The sequence below is a fragment of the Lissotriton vulgaris genome, chromosome 5 (assembly GCF_964263255.1).
Source record: "Lissotriton vulgaris chromosome 5, aLisVul1.2, whole genome shotgun sequence".
NCBI lineage: Eukaryota > Metazoa > Chordata > Amphibia > Caudata > Salamandridae > Lissotriton > Lissotriton vulgaris.
In genome coordinates this window covers 1,530,522,762-1,530,541,475 of record NC_141693.1, presented here as the reverse complement: position 1 = coordinate 1,530,541,475, position 18,714 = coordinate 1,530,522,762, and positions in this window count along the sequence as shown.

The window sequence follows — 18,714 nt, the reverse complement described above, 5'->3', positions numbered from 1 at the left end:
AAAATGAAAATGGCTGCAATTCACTACCAGAGCATGTCACCTGCACAAGTACATGCTCTACCTTTCACATAAACTGCACCCTGCCCAAGGGGGTATCTTGGGCCTCCCATAGGGGTGACCAATGTGCACAGAAAGGGAAGGGTTAGGCCTGGTCAGTGGGGACACTGACCAGGAGGACATGGCAGTTCACAGACTGCACACAGGCACTTCGGTGGCAGTCCTGAGACACCATTTTGGGGCTACTCCTGTGGGTGGCACAATCAGTGCTGCAGGCCCACTGGTAGCATTTGTCATCACCAGCCCTGGCACAACCAGTGCACTTTACTAGGGACTTCTTGCTGATACAAATATGCCAATCATGTATATCCAAGCATAATAACAATTTACACAGGGAGCACTTACACTTTGACACTCATCAGCAGTGGCAGAGTGTCCAAAACTTCTAAACTAGCTAAAACGAAATCCAGCACAGCATCAAAAATACAGGAGGTAGAGGCCAAAAAGACAGGGGAAACCACACAAATGATGCCAGGTCTAACAACCATAATTCATCGCCACATAGCTATATGCAAGCAGAATCCAATAGAGAAAAGACATTGGTCAGAATGCGGTCCCCCCTTTACCACTCATTATCGCAGGGTACGTACAATCTCAGCACCAAAGATACTACTAACTTAGTGCACCATAAAACATCGCAAAGAAGAGTGAACAGTTTTACGTCACAGTGAGACATACTGTCACTTTTAAATGGAATTCATGCAGAATTCAATCAAAAAAAGACATTACTTCAATTATTGTGACTCCCCCCCGACCACGCATCATCGCAGGGTATGTACAAGCTCAGCTCCAAGGTATTACTCAATCCACCAGAAATTATCGCCACATGACCGTATTGAATAAGATGACTTATTTAGAAGAAAATATATCATAGTTTTTGGAGATATACTTCAACTTACTCCTGTGAATAAACAACCAATTTTTATTAGAAAACTTGATTTTAAAGACTTTGCTACCAGTGCGTCCTGTTTGAACCACTCATCGTTGCAGACTCAACAGAACTTTGTTGCTTCAGGTGCCACTAACTCTGTGAACCACTTATCAGCGCTGACTGCACACACAATAAATTACGAATACTGTACAGCCCTACTTAATGCCACGTGGCCGTGGGTCCTTGCTCACCTCTGCCTTCTGCCTACACTTCAGTCATCAGAACTCACAATTAATTACACCGTTGATTTATTATTTGCAATTCCAAACTAAGTATAACATTTATCAAACCCTATACATTATCCCTTTAGTATGCTTCATTCAAGAACTTCTTTTATTTCATTTATACATTTAGTTGAATAATAAAATTCAGGCTGCAAGTGGTTCAATGTGGTTGCCAATTCCTATTCTAATTACAGACCTTCCATAGAGTCCAGTATTCTTGTTTATGCTAACTATGTCCCAACACTTGCTGCCTTCCTTAGATGTCCAAGATCTCAGGCTCCCACTGTGCACTTCGACTCATACTCTACTCTGTGTAATGGACTTGAAAACCAAACATCCAAAAGGCCTTAGTTGGATGTGGTTACCAACTCTTATTCTAATTTTAATTGCAGGCCCTCGATAGAGTCCAGTAATTTTGTTTTCGGTAACTACTTCCTCAACAAGGCAGTAGATAATTTGCGCGTCTCCTGCCTTCGTTGAATGCGGTTGACAATTCTTATTCTTACTTTAATCGCTCAATTCTTCTTTTAACACCATCAGTGCAGCGCATTTTCCCGCTGTGCGCTGAAGATTCGAAAATCCTGCGGTTCATGACGAGCTCAGCTTGTCATGAACGTACGAGACGTGTACTTCATGACGAGCTGAGCTCGTCATCAGCGTCGAAGGGGTTATATTTTACCATGGTAGGCACAGAAAGTAGCATCAAAAGTTGATAGTGGAGACATCTGAACGTATCGTCGTCTTCATAAGAACGTGCAATTATACCCCAGTTTGCAGATTCTTACATAACTTAACATCGAGAACCAGATATTTTAATAAGTTCTACATTTTTTGAGGATTTTACATCAAAAATTGCAGACCTCTATTCACATTGATTTACACCTACATCACCTTAATAGATTTTGTTCACAAATAATAGAGAAATGTTCACTTTCTGTTTCGCATTTTTTGTTACGCCACGTAGCCAGTGCTTCCTCTCATTTAATCGTACTATAAAGTGTAATCCTAGCTCTGTGTTGGGCCAATCCATTAATCCTACTGTGACTTTCATATTTATTCCTGCACCACGTGGCCGTTCTTGGCCTGTTTTCTCAAAAATCATGCATGTCTAAAGCTGAACTTAATATAATGTGCTCCGTCTTATTCATGGTGTGACAGCATGTATTGTAAGGAAGATGGGAGGAAGGCAAGAAGTTTATGGGGTGGTAACAATTACGCTGAGGTACATTAAGGGATGATTACAAAGTCTATAATGGAACCCCATTGAGAACAAGTGGGATGGGTAAGATGCCGTTTGTATGACATTCAGTCAGACAGCTGCCTGACAAAAGAGTTGATTCCCAGACACAATATCATCAAAAGGAGGAGACAACCGTATCACATAACTAAATAGAATTCTTCAAAGAAAAACAACATGCAAAAATTCTAACACAACACGATATGGCAGGACTATGTGAATCTACAGCACTACATACCAAGAACAAATGCTTACTATGTAAGTGACATTTTCCATCCATAGGATGTAAGATCTGTCAGTATTAAAGAAACATGTTCTCAGTGAAGTGAAATGATTTATTCTAATAAATTCAAACTATTTTCACAACTTGTTTACTGTTCTATTAGTGTTTGTAGTCCTCACTTTAACCTCATCGCTGCTGCACATATTTCCCTCCTGTGCTGAGGGATAATAGCAATGGGTGTGGTCATGACGGAACGGTTCCGTCATCAGCACAGCTCCACTGTGCCTCATGACGGAACTGTTCCGTCATGAGCATCGAAGGGGTTAATATGTTGAGCTACACTGCAACTATTTTTACAAGTTCTTTACTGTAATATCAGAGTTTGACGTGCTCACATAACTTTTTTTGTGATACATTGAAAGTATTTTAAGAACTTCTTTCCTGTAATATCATTGTTTGATACTCACAAAAATAATATTATACTGTATTTTATTATATTTTATATTTTATATTATAATATAATAATACATTTATTCTTGTAACATCTCATAATGTAATAGTGCTTCTAAAATAATTTCATCATGTATTTCATTTTCCTGGTTATCAATTTCAAAAGTCATATGATCATACTCGATGTCATCTAATGCTTCCACAAAATCAGCATCAAAGGTTTCGTATAAGAAATCACAGCTGATATCTGCAGCATTCATTTCTTCCTCTTCTTTCTCGCTACTTGTAAAAAGTATGTTCAGCTCTTCTATGACACTGTTACTAATTTTGAAACGGTCTTCCAAATTGTTTTGTTGATTTTCCATACTGAATTTCTTATGCTGTAGGTCCTTGTACAAAAACATAAACAATTCATTTTATCGTTACTGTAATATCAGCATATGTGGTAATTCATGTGAAATATATTAAATATTTATCTTGGAAATGAAGCAACAATATTTTGTACTTGTGTGTATATTATTTTGAAAACATTCAAAAAATAAATACAATAAATACAGTGTCATTATGCATTGTGTCAAGTGCTTTATTTAGGATATACAGGAATAGGTTACCCTTGATTGTAATGGCATACAAACCAAGACAAGACAGAACACTGCAACTCAAGCACATTACATAATGGTACACAGCATGTCATTGGAATGTTGGGTCTTAGGATAACATACCCAACTCACATATAAAATGATTTCAGAAACGTGTTACTTTTTCGATGATAAGGATTAGTAATGTCTTTCCAAGAAGATTTGAATATTTAAAACGGTAAAGTAAGAAGTGAAGAACAGAGGTAAGAGGTTACCTCTCAGGATGCAAGAATGGATGAAAAGGGTGGTCCAAAGTCTGCATGTACAATCGCCAGTGGAGATGTTTTGAGGGCCGGTGCACTCAAGGTGTTCTATAATGTGCAATATTTGGTGGCGGTACCACCACACAGAATGGGCAAGAGCAGATAAAATGATGGATTGTATGCGCTTGGACTATGATGAGAATACACTGTTGGAGGACCACGGTCAAGTGCAGAGATTAAATACTTAAGACATAGCAATCTAGGTGGCAACAAGGGCCAGGAGGGTCCAAGAGTGGTGAAGGCTGGGTTTCTTAACCCGTGTCCTACCTATTATGTTGCAAGCTTAAAACAGTGACGACAGGAATGCCTTACTTTGACTCTCCCCATTACGTTGTCAATTAGGATGGAGGGAGGCAAAGGAAAGAAAATGAAAGGAAAGGAAAGGAAAGGAAAGGAAAGGAAAGGAAAGGAAAGGAAAGGAAAGGAAAGGAGTAAACTAGATGTCTAGAGATGCACTGCTATATTCAGGACACTGGATCAAGCACTGAATAAACAAAGTCAGATACAAAACAAGATACACAAAAGAAGGCTGCACAAAAGATACAAAAAGGAAAGCTACACAAATAGGACGGCAAATCTTTAACACAAACTGGTAAGTCAGCAAAAGAACAAAAAGGCTAAGAACACTGCAACAGACGCTACGCTGTGGAACTCATTGTGATGAGATGTAGAAATATACTGTAAAGCGGAATTCAAAGAAAGAAAAAGTAAAAAAGATACATGGATGACAAAGTCACTGGGGTAATACTCTGTTGCCCAACACAAAAAAGATTTATCAGAAATTATATGTTCGAATGTTTAAGGAGCTGCAAAAGGGGTACACAAACACCATCACTCTACTGAACACACACTGCCAACCTAGAATTGGCCTCTATAAGCTCCCTTTAGAGTTAGGTTGTACACAAAACCACAGGCAGAAGAAATACTATCTGCTCCCCATCAACGGCAGCCGAACCCTAGTCAAAACACACTGCCAACATATATTCATAGATTCAACATAGATAGTAAAAAACAATAGCCTCTATCACAAATTTTTTAGAATCCCCGGGGGCTCAAATATAACATTGGGGACCGTGGGGGAAACACCAATGTCCCCACGGTCCCAGCCAGCTCCCAGCATCCTTCAGGAGCCGGCATTGATTTTCGCCAGAGAGAGCAGCTTACATGCTGCTCTCTCTGACGATACGCAATCTGCTTTCCTACTTCAAAGAGAGAGCAGGTTAACTTGCTCTCTCTTTCAAATAGAAAAGCGTTTTGCTGTGATAAAGTGGGAGGTGCGACTCTCCCGCCCTACTATAGCAAACATCAGTGTCCCAGGGGTAGGCAACCCGGGACACTGCAGGGACCGGCCCTGGGAGGTGTCGGACCCCAGGGCCATCAAGGTCTCCAGGAGGAGGGCTGCGTGACCACCCCCCCCAACTTTCAAAAGCTCCGAGCCATGAGCCCCCGCATACTCCAAAATAAAGATTTTGGAGGAGATGTGGCCCCCCGGGGGCTTATTAAGAATAAAGCGAACTTCTATTTTTTTTTCCTTTTTCACAGCGTAACTGTACCATACGCGCACCCCATGATTTTTTATTTAACAAAACAAAAATAAATTGGGGCCTAAAGATCCATGTGGGACCTGCTGAGCAGGCCTAGAGGGTCAGGATGTTTCTACCGTGCCCCCGTTTCTTATTTTTTGACTTTGTTGTACTGTTTTACTGTTTTCTTATGTCTCGGTTCAACCGAGGCACAAGATAGCTGCCAACACTTCCTGGTTTACAGTGTTGAAATACAGCTGAAAGCCAATCAGCATGCAATTCGTGTTCGTAATTGTACGGGTTTCGGTACACTTACCGTACGCGTACGGTATTTCATCTCTTCATCTCTAGATATCACCATGATTTTACTTTTGATTTTCTCAGGAACTACTGAGCGGATTTACACCACTTAACGAAAAGCAGAATCTGTGAACCAAACTTACCTTTTTGCCAAATTTGGTGTAATTCCGTTCAGCCGTTCAAGCTGTAGCCCTGGCTAAAGGTCCTATGGAAAATTGCATGGGGAAAACACGTTTTGGGCCCCCCCTTTTTTTCTCGGCCACAACTTGATGAATCACCCTCGGAGCGAAGGGGGGCAGGTTATTTTCTTGGAGAATTTTGTGAAGATTCTTCCACCAGCGCCAACGTTATTCCAAATAGAATGTTGTAGATTTCCTATGGAAACTAGGTCCAGTAGGTAATATATGTATATATATATATATATGCACACGCAGCCACATTTTGGCTAGCGCCTTCGTCTCTCTCTATATATATATAAATATATATCAAACCAAGAATTCTTCCCCTTCTCAAAAGGACAAGAGCCCACGCAGGTCAGTTCAGATTCGTCCTTTATTAGCAGTGCAAAGATCGTCAATATGCATTTAAGCGTCATAGCCTTCCTCAGATGCCTTCGATCTCATCGTCATTCACTATCCACCTTTTTAAATTATAGAGTGTCCCTCTGCGATTGGTAGAGGCACGCCATCACGTTTCCAGGGGCGGATACTCCGAGCGCAATGTATCAAGCTTCGAAGCTGCAGCGGCACCTGTGTATGTACTTGCCCGAGTGGGCGGTGCCTGCAGCTACCCCACTGAATCATGGTTCTTGTACTGTAAGGAAAACAAATCTGACTCCTTCATCCAGCTGCAAATCCCCGTAGTGTGCCTTGACACCCACCGCTACAGTGAGCATGGGTGTAGCCATGTAGTCACGGCCTAGCAGTTCCTGGCATGGTACATCACCGCGGAGTGTGGCGGTTCGGCGTTCCCCAAACACCTTGAGATATAAATATATATGCACAACTCCAAAGGGAACCTCCGTCTGCTCACCAACGCTGCACACTCTGTAATGAACACCAAAGGAACCACGAACCACCGGTTTCAGGCAAATAATTTATTTCAGTTGTTTTCTACTCCAGACGTGTTTCGGGCTCCACTAGCCCTTGTTCACATGTAAATATATATCTATATATTGCACTAATGGTACTGTCGTAATTGGCCCGGCCGCATTAGCGATTAGCTGAACCTACACGTTGTCCTCCTTAACTTGGCTATATACGATAACGCCATTTTGAATGTTGTGGCGGCCATCTTAGACCATGAGCGGCCTCGTGGCCGGCATGCCCTTTAGTCCGTTGTCCGTTCCACTGACCACTCTTGTCTGCCCAGCCACAGGCTATTTTTAGTACTGGTCAAGCCACGCATGCGCAGTTCCCACTGACCCGTAAACCTTCAGGAATGTGCACCAAACTGACCAGCGGAGTTGTGCCCCCTCCAATGAGCTGGCAGTATTCCAAAACATGACCATATATGTCCCTAAAATGTGTCTTAACTTGTGCCGCCTATCTTTTATTGCCCCAAAACTGTATATAAACGGGGTCACACCGATGTTCGGTGTGATACCTCTTGCATTACCGAAGGGTGCTGTTTGAGTGTACCACCACCCCATGGGGTCTTAATAAACTTGTTCTTTGCCTTTTATAGTTTCCGTGCCAATAGTTCTTGAGTGTAAGTGGGTTATCTCTGGAGCGTGTAGGCCTTGGGAACCCCGAAATACTTCAATTGGCGACCACGAAGGGACTCATCGGCGACTCGGATGCCCGAAGGAGAGGTCGTGACGAAGGCTTGGAAACCCGCCATGGGCGCGCGCTGCCACGAGTGACCCGAGTCTTGGCTGCCACGGTGTTTTTTCCTTTCCTTCCGATCTGACCTTCCAGGTGGCGCCGGTCTCCGACTGAGTTTTCGAAGTGTCTGCATCGCTGAGAAAGTGCCGTTTGGCTGATTTGGCTTACAAGACCTTGGCAGTTGGAATCTGGACATTTGGGAATTTGGGTAAGCTTTGTGATCGGTAAGGTAGTCTTCGGACGCTTACTGAGGTCCTATGATTTGTGTTCAGTAAGGTAGTCTTCGGACGCTTACTGAAAATCTGTGCTTTGTGATCGGTAAGGTAGTCCTCGGACGCTTGCCGAAGTCCTACGATCTACGTCCTTCGATTTGAGTTAGCTAACATTGTGAATTTGTGATCTTTGAACTTATATGTGTAGTGCACTTCACATAGGCAGGCATGTAGAGATGTTTCTCTAACTTTGGTTTTTTTCCCTTGAGCGGCACAATTGTGTGAAGAACTGTAAGTGCCATTTGGTTTGGTGTCACGCTTTCGTGATACTTTTCGAACATGCCTGTTTTTAGCACACTCCGAGGAATGTGTTGTCTTGGAGAAGGTACCTCAATTAGGTTAGCAGAAGCACAGCCGGCTCCCCCAGAGGGAACACCAAATAGGGAAATGTACATAAAATTTGGCCTTCCCCCTATTATGTACAGTAAATTATGGCATAAGTATACCAAGGCCGATCCTGAATTGCAATGGCCTCTACACGGGTCGTTTGATTTAAGTAAAATACAATTTGTAGAACAGTGTCTGTTTCAACGTAGGTCTAGACAAAATATGTTTGATTGTGTGCGAATGTGGGAGAAAGCGGCGCGTGAACGAATGAAGCGTGAGGTTGCCTTGGCGGATAAAGAGCAGCGCAAGGCTGCTCGGGATAAGGCTTTACAGCTTGAGGAAAAGGAGGCTCAGGAGAAGAAAGAAAGGGAGGAACGGGAACGTAAATTGCAAACGACTGGTCAATTTCCTATTCGCCGACCACTTTATCCTGTCCTTAATAATGAAATTGATGATTTTTCTTTGTTAGATCGGTCACCGCCTCCGTACGTTTCGCCGACGGCTCCGGCTGCGGATTTCGAGGATGATGGACAGGATCAGTTGAGCCAGAAGGGGGTATCGGCTCTCAGGTTTACTGCGGAGAGGTCCGCTCATTTACGCAGTTGGGCTCGTAAAGTGAATAAGCATTGTGTTACTCAGGAGCAGTTGTTAACAGAAAAGAAAGGGTGGTCGGATCTTGAATTAATGTATTTCCTGTCCAGTCTGGCGGATGAAGTTGTAAACGCATATCGTGAACTTTCTGATACGCTAGAGCCTAAAGTGTTGTCAGTGTATCGTGAGAATTTAGCTAAAGGTGATTTTGATCTTTCAGATGTTGACGACCTGTTCAAGCAATTGATCAAGCTGCGGGATGAGACAACCCAATTGCGGGAGGAACGGAAACGGAGGCAAAAGGAGTCCGAATCGGAGAATAACGGGCGGGCTAAGGAGTGTTCTCTCCGTGGTTCAGATAAGAGTTCTGCGTTGCATGTTATGCCTATGCGTGAAGCCGCGCCTTTGTATGTTCCACCAAAAGGGGAAGGTACGGATGATGATAAATTGTCGAAGGATGCGAAAGGGTATTTTGTGTATAATTGGGTATACACGCCATGGAATAGAGCAGATGTCATGGCATTGAAAAATTCTTTACCTGATCTTCGGAAGAATCCGGCGGCATTTTATGAGGGGGTGGAGGGGGCTATATCGTCTTGTGTGATGACTCTTGTGGATATAGATTTGTTTTTTGGACTAATTTTACCACCTGATATGTGGAGGCAAATTCGTAAAAATAATGATGAAACGATATTGGGGGGGACATGGAAAGAAATAAATGCTGCAGATCTGGATAGAGAACCAGCATGTAAGCCTTGTCAGTTAATTCTAGACCTTCCGGCAGCTATCTTGAATAAATTAAAAACGCTCGTTCCCTCCAAAAAGATTGATTGGACCATGTTAACGTCGTGCAAGCAGAAACCCGATGAAATGGTCTCAGATTTCTTTACACGCTTCGAGGAGGCGTTTCATGATTACAGTGGTCAATCTTTAACTGACGACACGGGTCGGCATTTGTTTGTAGATAAGTATGTAGCTAATCTCCTACCGGAGATTGCTAAGCGATTGAAGTCGAGTGAAAGTTCCTGGGCCACGGCGACCCCTGCGTCCTTGTTAACTATGGCTCAGTATTATGAGCGGCAGGAAGTGGAGGCTAAAGAAAGTGTAGAGAAAAAGGCGAAGGAATTGAAAACGAAGGTGATGTTGGCGCAGGTTCGGGGAACACAGGGTAGAGGGAATGATAGAGGTAGACGAGGTGGAGGAAACGCATCGTATGGTCGTACGGACATTGCGGAGGATCAGTGTGCTTATTGTAAGGAGTTTGGGCATTGGGCCGAAGATTGTCCGGTACTTCGTGAACAGCGTAGTCAGCGTGGTCGAGGAAGTGGAAGGACAAGAGGAGGTTATACTGGAACGAGAGGTGGCGGAGGTGATCGTAGACAGGTTGAGGAGAGGGGCCGTGGCCAGGACGAACGAAATACGTTTGATAGACGGAATCAATATCAGATTTCGGAAGGAGAGAATGTGGAACACCAGGATTATGTGCATGCATAGGATTGCGTAGGATGGGGTAAGGAATCAGTTGAAGTGCCGGTAGATCAGCAAGGTCCATATGTAACAGCGGGTATTTTGGGTTCTACTGATCAATTTCTAGTCGACACAGGAGCTACTCGTAGCGCTCTGTCGAAAAACTTGGTTCCGAGGGCTCCCCTGTCTGGCGAAATGATTACGTGTGTAGGGTTTGATGGCACACCCTCCCCCAGCCCATTGTCCAAGCCCCTTGCACTATGCATTGACAAATACTTTAGTTTTGGCCAATTTTTGTTATCACCCCATACCCCAGACAATATCCTGGGCATTGATTTGCTTAAATATTTTCGAGCGACAATACGTTGCGCTCCAGAGGGAGTGCGGGTTATTCTGAATGACAATTACCCTGACCCTGACAGATTTTATGCCATTTTAGACATCCCTGCTTTGGCCTCTCTACCGCACACGTTGTGGGCGACCTCAGATACGGATGTGGGAGAGATGCGTATTCCACCAATACACATTACTGTTAAGGAGGGGGCCCTTCTACCACGAGTGCCACACTATAAGATTTCGAGAGAAGGTGAAATTGCATTGACACATATTGTTCAGGATTTGATTTCTGCAGGGGTTGTGGAGGAGGTCCCTTATAATGTTTGTAACAGCCCTATTCTACCGATTCTTAAGAGAGATTCAGATGGCAAGATCTATCGATTTATTATTGATTTGCGTGAGATCAACAAAATTGTCATTCCCCAATACCCGGTGGTGTCTGATATCACGACTCTGCTTACCTTGGTTCCACCGACGGCCACCACCTTTAGCGTTATTGACTTGAAGAATGCGTTCTTTTCCATCCCTGTTCACCCTGATAGCAGATATCTGTTTGGTTTTACACTCAATAATAAATCGTATAGATTTTGCCGTGTTCCCCAAGGATATACTGAAATCCCTAGCATCTACAGCCAGGCTTTGAAACGGCAACTAGATTCCTTTAAATTGCAGTCTGGCGTTGCGCTCATCCAGTATGTGGATGACCTTTTGCTTGCCGCTGACTCCTATGCACAATGTGAACAGAGTACACTTGCGTTGCTTTCCTTTTTGGCACAACACAATCACAAGGTTTCCAAGAAAAAGCTTCAATACTGTAGACCCCAGGTGACCTACCTCGGTCATCTGTTGTCTAAGGAGGGGCGGGCATTAACATCTGATCGAATTCAAGCAATTTTAGATACACCAGTCCCCCGCACACAGAGAGATGTACGTGCCTTTATAGGGTTGACGTCCTTTTGTAGGCAATGGATCATGGGTTTTTCACATATCATAAAACCCTTGCTAGCATTACTGTCCAAAGCTACACCGATGCCTCTTGAGTGGACAGATGAATGTCAGAAAGCTTTTGAGCAGTTGAGGCAGGCCCTTTGTTCCGCACCCGTGTTAGGTACACCAGACTACACGAAACTTTTCACATTGTACGTGCACGAGAATGATGGGTGCGCGTTGTCAGTGTTAGTGCAATTACACGGGGATAAGCAGAGACCATGTGCATACTTCTCTGCCATTTTGGATCCTGTAGCACGAGGGTTGCCTGGGTGTTTTCGAGCGGTAGCAGCAACAGCAGTAGCCATACGGCAGAGTGAGGGCATAGTGTTATCACACAAATTGTTGGTGTTAGTCCCTCACGCAGTAGATGCCCTGTTAAACCAAACAAAGACTCAATACCTTACGAGTGCACGGCTAACAGGATATGAGCTGACACTCTTAGCGCCACATATTACATTGAAAAGATGCGCTACTTTGAACCCCGCCACTTTATTGCCCTATCCGGCCGAGGAGGGTCAGGAAGAAAAACATCATGACTGTGTTTTCCTGACCGAGGAACAGACAAAGGGTCGTGTCGATTTACAGGATGTGCCACTTCCAGATGTGGATGGGGAACTGTGGGTTGATGGATCGTGTTTAAGGCTGCCAGATGGTACGACTTCCGCAGCATATGCGATCACGACGCTTAAGACAGTGGTAGAAACAGCTAGGATACCACAAAAATCGGCTCAGGCAGCAGAGCTGATAGCTTTAACAAGAGCCTGCGAATTGAGTGCCGGATTATGTGTGAACATATACACGGACAGCCGGTATGCCTTTGGAGTGGCCCATGACTTCGGGCTGCTTTGGAGGGAACGCGGGTTTCTGACATCACACGGAGAGCATATTATGCATGGAGAGCTAGTGCGTGATCTCCTAAATGCGTTGCTTGGCCCTAAGAAAGTAGCAATAGTGAAGTGCAGTGCCCATAAAAAGATCACGGATAAAGTGGGCCAAGGAAATGCCTTCGCAGACAGCATAGCAAGACAAACGGCTATGTCTCGAACTAGCTCCCCCATGTACGTGGTACAATCGCAGGCTGAGCGATGGAGTGATGCTAGAGCAGAAATACGGGATATTCAAAAATCGGCCACTGAATCTGAACTTGCGGCTTGGGCAGCAGATGGGGTACTAGATGACGAGGGTTGTTGGAGAAGCAAAGACATGGAGAAGTGGAAATTGCCTGCGGCTTAATTACAGGCGATGGTCCAGATGACACACGGACTGGCTCATGTCGGAGCTCTTGCAATCACTCGGCTTTTAACACGAGTTTGGGAACACCCCGAGATTGCTAATACTGCAAAGAGAGTAGTGCAGACCTGCCTGGTATGTTTGCAACACAATCCTGGAAAGGGGACCCATACTCCGAAAGGAGGGTTCGTTCCACCTTCTGCACCGTTTGAGGTGCTTCAAATGGATTACATCCAACTCGAACGCTGCAATAACCTGAAGTACGTCCTAGTGGTGGTGTGTGCTTTTAGCAAATGGGTTGAGGCCTACCCCACGAAAGACAATACGGCTTTGACGACAGCTAAGGTGTTGCTTAAGGAATTCTTTCCTCGCTTTGGAGTCTGTAAATTTCTGTGGAGCGATAATGGGCCTCATTTTGTTGGAAAGATCGTGGAATATGTACTGAAGGGGTTAGGGATTCAGCAGAAGTTCCACGCTGTATTCCACCCTCAGTCAGCAGGTTTGGTCGAGCGGTACAATGCTACGTTGAAGCTTAAGCTGGCCAAAATTGTGGCGTCTACATCGTTGAAGTGGCCAGACGCATTGCCGCTAGCACTGCTTTCTCTTAGATCAGTACCCCACTCACGAACTGGCCTTACGCCTTATGAGGTGGTGTTTGGCCGCCCTATGAATATCTGGGGGGTGCCCAAGCCGCGATTAATACATGATGTGCCTTGTGTTATGATGAATGATTATTTGGCACGATTAACAAATGATTTGCTCTCTATTCATCAACAGGTTCGAGAAGCGCTCCCTGACAACTCTACTGGAGAGGGCCATGATCTTCGTCCTGGTGACCATGTAATGGTTCGCTCGTTTGAGAGAGCAAGCAGTCTGGAGCCCAGGTGGAAGGGCCCCGAGCAGGTCCTCCTTGCGACCCGTACCGCAGTACGAGTGACAAACAGGAAGCGGTGGGTGCATTCGACACATTGTCGCCGTGTCTCTCCGGATCTGGTGACTCCTACTGTATTGACTGATTATAAGGAGATCTTGGAGAAAGAAAAGAGCCCAGCTGTGACGTCGGCCGAAGTTGAGGGAGCCTTCCCGGACCAATCTGCTACCGGAAGAGAGCGCTACAACTTGCGTCCACGATAAGAAGATTTTCTTTTTTGCCCTTTTTAATGACTGGTTGGTTACCGCTCCAGGTTTGTGAAACGGAAACCGGGAATTCCAAGGGGGGGGGATCAGTTCTGCCAGAGTAGCGACACCCGTCTTGGCCCGGAGAAGAAAACAACGGCTACCTCGGAGTTCAGCACCGCATTTTTCTTTTTTAGGTATACACGTACGTGTATCTGAGACTTTGTGAACAATTTGTGAACAATTTGTGCCATTTGAGACTTTGCACGAACATTCTTGAACTATGGCATCAACGGCATCCCGTGATAAGAAAATATTGGGTGCCTTTCTCTTTGTTTTGACTATTGTGGTGATAGCTGTTATAGCCTGGGTAGTCGAACTTGTGGTGCCCGTACGTGAACATTTGCTGCCGACTACCCCGGCACCGTCTGAACATTTTCATTTTACACTGCCTTTTCATGAAGAGCGCCACCGCCAAACGTACTTAAATAACAGCTTCATTCAGATTCTTCACCACACACATAACATGACCAATACTTCGAATTGTTGGGTGTGTGGGATGTTGCCTGGGCATCAGAAGAGAGGGGGCACCCCACTTATTCCACTCCCGTTTTCACATAATGGGTCATGCAACGCCTGGTACACCCTCCTTTTTACTTTGAGATGGCCAACTAAAGGGGGGGTGCTTTTCCGTTTGAATAAAGTATGTTCCCATGACAAGGATGGGTTTCCCCGGGCTGAGGGCACTCGTTTTGAATGGGAGGAGTATAGGCCTGATAATGTGTCTGCCCCACGTGTATACAGCAATCAGCGGAACGTTAATGTATCTAGTGCCCACGTCATAAATGTCATTGCTACAAAAGCCGATTTATGCATCAGGAATAAGGGCTCGATTGCAGTAGGAAAAAGCGAATGTAACACTACTCTCACGTTTGATAGCCCGAATGGCATTTCATTTGTTGCATCACGAAATACATACTTTATCTGTGGAACGAAGGGCTACCACCAGCTTCCAGTGGGGTGGTTGGGCACGTGCTACGTATCGTTTGTGTTACCCCCTGTATTCATTGCCCCTCCGATGTACCACAACGATTATACTCTGTACCATGACTTCGTTTTGAATAGGGTTAAACGAACTGTTGCCCTGGAGGACATTGACCAAACAGACACTGCATTACAACAGTATGTGGAGTTTAATCTGGGACTATTCTCCTTTGTGGGGGCTGCACTGAACAGCCGGAAAATCAGACGACTGACACGTGTTGTCGAGGCTGTTGCGAATGACACTGCCATTGCCCTGGGGAATATTACCGAGGAACTACAGATTTCCAGAATTGTCACCCTCCAAAATCGAATGGTATTGGACGTTGTCTTGGCTGATCGTGGGGGGGCATGTAGAATTATCGGAAGCAGCTGTTGCGTATATGTTCCGGACAATTCTCCATCTGTGTATGATGCTATTTCTAAGCTTCATAAAATAGCTGCTGAAATACACCCGGACAATGGAACTTGGACACTTTCGGGATGGTTCTGGTCTATGATTGCAACTTGGGGCTGGAAACTGTTGACAATTCTTTGTATACTTGTGGGAGCAATGTTTTTTATATGCCTATGTATTCAATGTGGCCCAGCCTTATGTTCGATGTGTTTATCAGCTTGTTTACCATCAAGGCGAGCTCTTGCCCATGACAAAATGATGCTGCACAAAGAGGTGACACAAATTATGTTAATAGACATCGAGGACGAACATCCTGATTATGTTCATTATGAGGTAGATTCAGCTAAACGCTAAAAGGGTCGTCTGTCGTAATTGGCCCGGCCGCATTAGCGATTAGCTGAACCTACACGTTGTCCTCCTTAACTTGGCTATATACGATAACGCCATTTTGAATGTTGTGGCGGCCATCTTAGACCATGAGCGGCCTCGTGGCCGGCGTGCCCTTTAGTCCGTTGTCCGTTCCACTGACCACTCTTGTCTGCCCAGCAACAGGCTATTTTTAGTACTGGTCAAGCCACGCATGCGCAGTTCCCACTGACCCGTAAACCTTCAGGAATGTGCACCAAACTGACCAGCGGAGTTGTGCCCCCTCCAATGAGCTGGCAGTATTCCAAAACATGACCATATATGTCCCTAAAATGTGTCTTAACTTGTGCCGCCTATCTTTTATTGCCCCAAAACTGTATATAAACGGGGTCACACCGATGTTCGGTGTGATACCTCTTGCATTACCGAAGGGTGCTGTTTGAGTGTACCACCACCCCATGGGGTCTTAATAAACTTGTTCTTTGCCTTTTACAGTTTCCGTGCCAATAGTTCTTGAGTGTAAGTGGGTTATCTCTGGAGCGTGTAGGCCTTGGGAACCCCGAAATACTTCAGTACTGTAATGAAATAAAATACCTCAAATTTGAAGAGAAACGTCTGGATTCCGTCTGTGCTGTGGAGCTTTCTTTGAGAATATATATATATATATATATATATATATATATATATATATATATATATATATATATATATATATATATATATATATATATATATATATATATATATATATATATATATATATATATATATATATATACACACACACACACACACACACACACACACACGAAGGCAGTACATAGTGCTTTAAATGGGCCAGTACTCACCGCCACTTCTCCCACTTCTCATTGTTCTACCCTTGGGTACCGGAACTTCTCCTTGTGCTAGAAGAGTATCAATAATCCTAGTAGCAGCTGGGATCTGGCTCTGTGGTACATATTGGGTAGCTCAGACACTGCAACAAATGAGGCTTTCAGAGTGGAGCATGCCCATGCACTACTCTGACAGTTGATAGCCAGTTTATTCCAGTGCTAGGTACAAGCTGCAGCCTTCTATTTTTACTGACCATGTGACTGAACTGAGATGTGGCCCAACAGCTACCATTACCTTACATTGAAATTGTTGTGCTGTCAGTTACAATGTAAAGCTACAGCTGCAACCTAGCACTAGAATACTGCCAGAGCGCCTATCGTACTACGGCCAAGTTCGGCTTTACCAGAGGACATTAATGTACTTTTCATGAGAAGCACAAGTAATACATGAAAGCATACTTTTTTATTTTTATGGGACAGGGGGGTCAAATACCTGTGTCAGCTCAACTTCCTGTTACTCTGGGCAAATCACTTAATTACCCAGTGCCATAAACATAAAAAGTATGCTATCATGTAAAACTTCTGTTTCTCATGTTAAGCTTTTTAATGTCCTCGGGTCAAGTGCGTGCTGTATAAAGGTGTCAAAAATACCAACTACGTCCTAAACATATGAGCTGAATGTGGCCGAAGGGTACTTGTATGCTTTACATGGAAGAATAAAATTATGATTCTACAGCCACGCCCATCAGACCCTCAAGACCCACCTCAATATGCCAGAACTTCTCTTTTTCCATTTAAAGCAGGTTGTGTGTATTTGTGTGTATATATATATATATATATTCATGAAAAAAACATAGGTTTCAGCCACGTTATAGTTATGAATTAGCATTTAAAAACCTTAGAAATGCACTGAAAAAAAACATAGGTTTCACACATGTGGACATTTCACTCATACAAAACCTTTTAAATTCCCCTGTTATAGTTAGTTCAGCTAACTATAACTCACGCGCCCGCAATGCACTGCTGATGACGTCACATACTACATCACTCATGATAAGCTCAGTGATATCACTCATGACATCAATGATAACATCTCAAATGACATCACTGATGACATCATTGATGACATCATCCTTGTTAAAAAGTGGCAGACCTCCCCTCAGCGTAATATAACATTTGATACACACATTCAAAAATAGAAACTAAAATGGAGAACTAATTCCAGTTAGAACAACCTATTCAGTAATTCCAAAATCTACATACACATCCAGTCATTCACTAACAGTTCTATATAGGCACTCATACATGTACTCACTCACCATTTGTACTCATACACCTATACATCTTATTACACACTGACACTCACCTATAGAGTTACTTACACACATACTCACACATGCAAAAAAAACATCCATTTACTTTCATATACAGCTATACACCCACCACTACACTTACTTCTATTCTTAATGTAAAATATGAACAAAAAAAGTCTAACATAATTTTTTTATCCATTATTATTTTCCAATATATTAAAATCAAATTCTATATATTTCCTTTTGCCTTTTTGTATAATCGTACGGTACACGTATGGTGATCGCACATACTTTCTACAGGTAATCGTACACTGCGCGTACAAATGCACACGTTACAAATACATTTTGATGTTACACGTCGCATCAACGCTTCGGTGTGATGTCATGTACGACGCCCCGTGTGCGTACGCGCGAAAGTTTCTAATTGTTTAAAAACATATATTTTGCATTTAATGTACATACTTAGGAATGAAATTACCTGGGATAAACATGAAAATACTTTTTTTAACTTTTAAGGACCATATATTACTTTCGAAAGCAAATACGAAAAATGCAACTGTACGTCGTACATACTCGCATCGTAAACGCACGGTAAATGCACTGTAAGTGTATGCAAACCCATGTCAGCATAAAAGGAAATTTTTGATTTGTTCATAATACTTCATATTTAAACTGTTGAAAGACCCTTCCTATTTTAATCATTCTACTTCGGCTTTCTCAAGAGAAGCATCTATTCTGTGGAGCTGTAGTCCTTTAGAACAAA